The sequence below is a fragment of the Mirounga angustirostris genome, unplaced genomic scaffold, assembly GCF_029215605.1.
Source record: "Mirounga angustirostris isolate CCGP_5_RB_7025 unplaced genomic scaffold, mMirAng1.0.hap1 SCAF_3, whole genome shotgun sequence".
Taxonomy (NCBI): domain Eukaryota; kingdom Metazoa; phylum Chordata; class Mammalia; order Carnivora; family Phocidae; genus Mirounga; species Mirounga angustirostris.
Window position 1 is genome coordinate 117,063,878 of NW_026991711.1, and position 7,764 is coordinate 117,071,641.

Here is a 7,764-nt window from a genome sequence, read left to right on the forward strand (position 1 = left end):
AGGTGGGGGATGTAGGGTAAGGAAAGAGTAAGAAAGACAGAGAAGATAGACCAGTCACCAGGGAAGAGAATTGAGCCGATTGAGATGTCTCTTGCAGATGCCATGGGTATGAGGCAGATAGAGTTCTGGCTCTGTGAGTACACGTAGAAAATGAGCGGCACACCAGCCCTTGCCAGTTACAGTCCCTTCGCCAGCTGTCTGTCGTTCATAGCTGGTTCCAGAAGAAGTGCCAGCCAGGCAGCCTTGTGCAGGTTCGGGGCCTGTCCTGTCTTGGCAGGCCGCTCTTTCTACTCTGGGCCCTTGTGTCCCACCCCGCCCCTTCCTCGGGGTCTGGACCTCCGACAGGCAGGGGTGCAAGAGCGAGGCTTTCCTGACTCATCATCTCCCCCACTGTCTAAAGATAGGGGGCAACAGGGTTTTTATCTGCCGTAACCATGCAATAGGCTCCTTCCTCCCTGGGGCAGGATTTGGTACAATTTGTATCACGTGGTCTCCCTGCCTGGCTCTCCGTCCCAACGTGAAATGGAGACTCTTGAAGGATATAAATGATACGGGCGCAATGGCAGACACATCTGGTGCCTCCTCCAGCCCGTCAGGAGGTGTTCACGTCCAGCTTTTACTACAAGACCTACGGTGGGCTTTATCGAGGCACTTTATGACGGTGCTTTTGAAAGTTTCCCTCTAGTCATCATTATGAGCTTATGGATTAGGTAATGTCTTGAAAAATGGCCAGAGGGCTAAAGTGTCAGTTTTACAGCTCACATACCTGAAAATAACAACGTGGATTTATTATTTTTATTCAACAATATCTTTGGAATGCCTCATAAGCAGAAATTAACGGTGACAACTCTTGTCTCTGTACACAACCCTATCACACATAATGCTAAGGAAAGCCAAGGCCACTGACCGAATCCTTTCCAGGATTCCTCTCCCTGGTATCTCCGCCCAAGTACATTCCATCTCATCGCCTGTCAAAATTTCCAATAAGCAACAGAGATACGACTTGGTATATCCGGCTGCAAAGACAGAAAGACTGGCTTGAAAGGTGAGAAGGTTGGCGAAGAAATGACCGGAACATTTCGAAACCACATATATATTTCTAATTCATAACTTCTCTTTCTATCTAAACTTCTATATGTGTGATCCAATTCAAATTGCTATGCTTTGGAATTTAAGAAGTTATTAACAAACGAAAAGACAACATACTGTCTGCACAATCTGGATTTAAAAAGCATTCATGTGGGTTGTTCCTATACAGAAATCACTCCAGCATTACCTTTCTTTTTTTCTTTTTCTTTTTTTTTTTTTTAAAGATTTTATTTATTTATTTGACAGAGAAAGACACAGCGAGAGAGGGAACACAAACGGGGAGTGGGAGAGGGAGAAGCAGACTCCCTGCCGAGCAGGGAGCCCGACGCGGGACTCGATCCCGGGACTCCAGGATCATGACCTGAGCCGAAGGCAGTCGCTTAACCAACTGAGCCACCCAGGCGCCCCAGCATTACCTTTCAAATACGAAGTTTGAGGGCTCTCTTCGGCAGCACATATACTAAAGTTGGAACAGTAAAGAGATGATTTGCAAGGCGCCTGCATCAGAATCACACGCAAATACAAAGTTTGATCGCTTTTCCAGAATAACGCATTCCAGATTTTTTAAACCAACAAAACAACAAAATAGAAATTAAGCATATACAAGATACAAAACAATATTCCACGTTTGAAAAATATAAAGTAGCATCTCTATAGTCCTAGATTCTCTAATGAAGAAGATACATACGCTCTCCCATGCAATTTCCTTGGACCCTCAATAAAACTGTGATAATGCTCTTCTACTACACTAACCAGATTATTCATTTTCATGAATGTCTGTCTGCTAGAGGTTAGGAATTAGATTATATTCTTTTTTCCTATATCCAATGCCTCATGTAAGTAGTTGATTCACATGAGGTAATAAATATGTTTGTAGAATAAATGACCACTCATATAATGTGTGTATGCCTACACACACATATATATATGTGCAATAGATATATGTGTCCAATGCATGTACATATATACATATGTATGTGCAATATTTATATACATACACACAAGAAATTAATTATTTACTTATGTGAAATTTGGTGTGTATGTAAAATTAGAAGGAAGAAAATAAAAATGTGGTATAAAATTTCCATCATGCCAGTGTTGAGAAGACAAGACCATGCCCAATCTGTCCTGTGATGTTATAGGACGAATGGTAACCTACAAAATACGTAGGTGGGAACTGGTTTGGCCAGTATTTCAAATACTGAATTCCGAATTCCTGGCATACTAATGACCTTCATTGCATTTTTCTGGACACCCTTTTAAAGAGTTTTTCCATGAAGCAGATTTTGGCATAGCTGCTTTTTCATGAAGTCCTGAAAAGACTGTATTGAAAAGAAAGATAACTTCCACCCTAATATCTATTTCTGTATTACATAGAAATGTGCAATAAAACATGTGATATATTTTTTATTACCTGAATTATATATTCCAAGGTCCAAAGACTGAAAAAGAGGTTTCAATTTATTTTTTCCAGCATGCTTGAAGGCCAATGTCCTTTAAAATTTGCATTACGAGAAAGAATGTGCTCAGGGATCAGCTGGAAATTTAAAACATGAGAACTTTGCAGCTGTGGCTATGGGCTAAGGCTCAGCAGGAGAGGACAGGTCCCCTTCTGGCCATTCTGTAAGTTGTGTTGAGCTCCCCAGGGAGTCACAGATAATACTCCCTGTCCTGACCAAGCTACATGGATTGTGAGCCAAATGATGCAGGTGTATAGTAATAAGATCTTTCATTTGCATAGCACAATATAATCTTCTCACTACAATCTTTTGAATTAGGCAGAAAACTAATTGTCTCTAGGTTATAGACAAGGAAACCGAACTTTGGTGAGATTTAGGGGTATGAGATAATAAAAACCACATAACTGGTCTCTGGCCCCAGTTGCTGACAGACCTCCTAAAATAATTTCCTGAGTGATAAGAGCACTAGGAGCATCTTTTGTTCAAATATTTGGTCTTTGATCCTGGTTCCTGACACTGGGCTCCTAAATCTCTTGGACTTTCCTCGGTGATAGGAGTGTCTCTTGTTCTAATGAGGTGACTGAGTAGACTCCTGGATGGCTCCTAGATGAGGCTGGTCACCAGAAAGACCAAAGCCGTAATTAGAGGCTTGGAACTTTCCGCCCCACTCCCCACTTTCCAGAGAGGGGAGAGGGGTTGGAAAAGAAATTCATGATAAATCATGCTTACATGATGAAACTTCCATTAAAAATCCCAAAAGTAGGTGGTTGGGAGCCCTTCCGCTTCCGGGTTGGTAAACACATGGAGACGCTGGGAGAAGGCATGGAAATTCCGTGGCCCTTCCTACATACCTTGCCCTCTGCATCTCTACCATCTGGATGTTCACGTGTATCCCTTATCATATCCTTTTATAACAAGCTGATAAATAGTAAATAAACTTTTCTTGAGTTCTAAGAACACTCTAGCAAATTAACCAAATCTAAGGAGCGGGGTTGCAGGAACCTCCCAATTTATAGCTGATCAAGCAGAAGCACAGGTAACAACCTAGACTTGTGATTGGTATCTCAAGTTGCGGGGACAATTAACCCCTTTTAATTGGGCCCTTAACATGTGGGATCAGATGCTATCTCCAGATAGATAGTGCCAGAATGGAGTTAAAATTGTAGGGCACCCAGCTGGTGTCACAGAATAGCTTGGTGTGGGGAACCGCCCCCCCCCCCCCCCACATAGCTGCTGTCACAAGTGTTGGGAATGTGGTAGTCATATGAGAGTAAAGAACAAACTTGGGAGGAGGACTGGGTTTTTCCTACTTCAGTGGCTTGCAGGGCCCACAGTACAAAGAGATGAAATTGGAATTAGAACCTATAGACCCGGTCAGAGGTATAGAGGTCAGAGGATATAAGTGTTTCCAGACCTACTATTTCCTGGCTACATGACCTTCTGCAAGATTCTCAAGCTCTCTGAACTTGAACAGCTTTACCAATAAAATAGAATAAAAATCTCTCACGTTGTTACTCTGAGAGTGAAATAATGTGTGAAAACATTTTGTCAAGAGCAAAGTATTATTCAAGGTTCATGTAGTATTTACTCTTTTTCTCCCCTGCAAATAGTGACAGGATAGTTTCCCAGAAGCATCCAGTTTTTGAAAAACAGGTTCAGAATCAATTGTCTGCAATTCTGAAATCTCCAAAACTCTAAACCAAAAGTATTTCTAACTCGTTTAGCAGCAAAGTCTTACCTGAACTGACAGGTGTATTTATTATCTTGTTTTCCCCTGTTCACTATGAATATTCATTTGTTCCACAGCAGAAATATCAATATAATTATAAGGTTACAAGTTGCTGCGTCTCACCTGTAGGACGTGTTCTGGGATAATTGCTAACACAGCACATTATCTTTCTAAAACTCAAACATCCTGTACTCTAAAGTACATATGACCCTAGAGATTTTGGAGGCATCATGGGGCTTGTAATATGGAGTGGAGTCCCAGTGACCCAGCTTACAGATGTCCTGATGACAGGACACCACAATTCTGGGTGAATTTTGCATGTTACGTCAGAGGCTGGTGATTCTGACATCAGCCACAGGTTGGGTCTAGGTTGGGACTGAGGACAGCCTCACACATTTCTAGTCCCAAACTTCAACTTGATCCCTCGTCCTGAAACTAAGGAGGCTATTTGAATGATTCTTCTCACAGCAACACATCCAAGTGCTAGAACCAGAAGCCATGGTGGAAAACAGATGAGCAAAGACGTTGGGCAACATAGATCTGAGGCTGGATCCCCGAACTACTGCTTACCAGCTCTGCACCTTTGACAGGATTACCAAGCTTTTTAAATCTGATCTTCTCATCCTTAAAGTGGGAACTTACATAATGTATCTGAGGGCTGTGGTAAGTTTTAAATGGCACAGTATATATAAAAGTGTTTTCTGTGGTGACTGATTGATACTAGGTGTCCAGTAAAGGGTAGATTCCATTCTCTTTTCCTTTGTTAGCATTTCCATGGTATTTCCATTAACAGAAATTTCTACCATAAGGTATTTGTGAAGTTTTCTTCAAACTGCTGATTTGTTGTGGTGGTGGTGTGTTAATTAAAATAGCTGAGGGTTGTTTTGTTTTGTTTCTGAATCTTGGTCTGGATCTGTGCCATTTTTAAGTCCAGAAAGTTGAATTTCTGGTTTAATTCCAATCTTATTTTGCCAAGCTATTTTTTTAAGAAAACAAACTGTTTTAATAATGTATGAGGATTATAATGCACGTGTCTCACAGTTTGCAGGAAACAGAGTAAAACACCCATAAGTGATAAAGTGTGTTTATTGTAGGTCAACTAATTACATTTCTCAAACCTGGAATATATGAAATTTGATGGTTGGCTCCAGTCTGTAGAGAACTACGGGGCACACACTGTATCTTGGCTGGGATTCATTCTGAAGTTCTGAAGGCTGGAGCTCATGATAATAGCCCATGAGATTTGGCATGACTAATGCACTGAAATTTTTAAAGAGGTCTTGAGTCAAAAAGTTCTCCCAAAGTTGAATTACCACAAGTCAAAAATGGAGATTCCCTCCAGCGTTGGAGTTGCCCCCCAGCTGCTGTGTTGGGCAGTGCAAGAGCTAACTCACAGACCGTCAAGGAACCTTGTGGCAAGGTGCTAAACGTTGCTCTTGGGCTCTTTTTCTCAAATAAGGTAGCATACGTTGCAAAAAGAAGGCATGCATGTCTATGAAGGTGATCTATGAAAGTCAACGGGGAAATGAAGGACAATTCAGTAAATGGTCCTAGGATCAATAGTCATCATAAAATAAAATAAACCTCACTAACCTGGATCTCAGGAAATCAATGCTAGACAAAGTTCAATGTGAACTTGATGTGAACAGGAAAAGTTTCATGAGAAAATATAGAAAACTACCATATGACCTCAAGATAGAGAAGGAGTCTTAAACAAGGCAAAAATGCACAAACCCTAAGGGGAAATATTACCAGATTTTACTACATCGAAGGTTAAGATGTCTGTAGAACAAAAAGTACTAAACAAAATTAGAAGACAAGCCACAGACTGGGAAGTGATACCTGCGTATAAGCGACAGATGATTAGTACCTGGATTCTAGAAAGTAGTTCCAGACATTCATAAGAAAAAAACTAATGGCCCAGTAGAAAAGTGGAAAAAAGATATAAATCCCAGAAGAGGAAACAGCATTGGCCAATAAGTATATGAAAAGATGTTCAATGTGACAACTAATGAGGGAGATATCTGCCCATATAAACAGATGTGGCAAAATTTTCAAAGCTCATAATGCCACGTTCTGGTGCAGTGGTGAAATGGCAAGTCTTGTGTGCTGCTGAAGGGCAGGGTGAATTGGTAAATCCACTTGGGGGAAGAAATACTTGGCATTATCTCCTAAGGCTGAAGATGCCCCCACTCGTTTGTCCGGGAATTCCATCCTAGAGCAGGACTTCCCACTGACCGCGCAGTGAGCTCTGCATGGGTCACTCGTGTGCAGGGACTTTGATCCTGGAGGCTTGGGGACAGGTGGGGAGGGAAGGGCTGACAGTGACCTGAAGTCCTGTGTTGGTTTCTTCTGGACACTCACCTGTTTCCATAAATATGCTATATACATGCTTTCATTTTCTATGCATAAAACATGTTACACAACCCTGCCCAGAATATGTGCCTTCACTTTCACAAGGAAATACGCACAGGAGGAGCAAATACGTGCCTACAGCATTGTGTGTGCTGTGTTGGACAACCTGACTACACCATTGTTTATGATGACAAAAACTTGGAAACCACTGGCGGTTTCATTCAAACCTTTCCAATTCCGAAAGGCCTTCCTCCAAGAGGCTTTCTAAAGTCCCATCTCCTCTCCTCTTTGCTCTGCCGCCTTACTTTGCTTTATAATCCCTTCAGATATTCTCAGAAGTGACGTTCTATTATATATTTGTTTGTTTCTTATTTCTCTCCACCAGGTCAATTCCATGAGGGCAGGAAACTCTGTCTATTTTATTCACTTCTACGTACTCAGAGCATAAAACAGTAGGAAACACAGGAGGCAGTAAAATACTTCCTTTCAATATTTAATGAATGTCTGTTTTCCAGTTTAATTGTGTGTATCCATAAAACGGAATCATATACAAAAGTTAAAATGTAGGAATTAGGGTCCTATGTACCAACATAGAAAGTTTCCCAAAAGCATAATTTATAAAAAAGCAGGCCGAAAAACTATATATATATATACACACACACAGATATATATGTAGATATATAAAACTGTATATATAAAACATGTGTGTGTATCATAGATATTATAATACTGTTTTTATAAAAAGTAAAAACATACAAAATGTCTACAGATTATGTATGCATATTAAGCATGTATAATAGTATAAACTATGCTTGGGAAAGATACACACCAAATGCACGAACTCTCGGAGCTAGAGCAGAGAAGAGAGTGATACACAGGGGCCTTCAACTGTATCTGTAATATTTTATTTCCTCTAAAAAAGTATGGCTGACGTGTTAGTATTCGATAGGTTTGCACAGTGGATACACAGGAGTTTGTTATATATTCTGGTATGTTCTTTATGTGTGCAACATTCTATAATATATATTTAATGTAAAAATACTATTCACTTGATAAACGATTCCCTTTGTGTCTGTAAAGGCAAACATTTGGAAGAACTGGCGAACTCTGGAGTCCCTGGGATTTGGGCCT

The 7,764-nt window shown here is 40.7% G+C and overlaps 1 non-coding gene across 1 annotated transcript; it reads left to right on the top strand.

Annotated features, from left to right (window-relative positions):
- The first annotated feature begins 1,525 nt into the window (after positions 1–1,525).
- Positions 1,526–1,629, top strand: LOC123840058 (U6 spliceosomal RNA). Its single transcript, XR_006789877.1, has one exon. It is a non-coding gene; the product is annotated as a U6 spliceosomal RNA (small nuclear RNA).
- Positions 1,630–7,764: the final 6,135 nt, after the last annotated feature.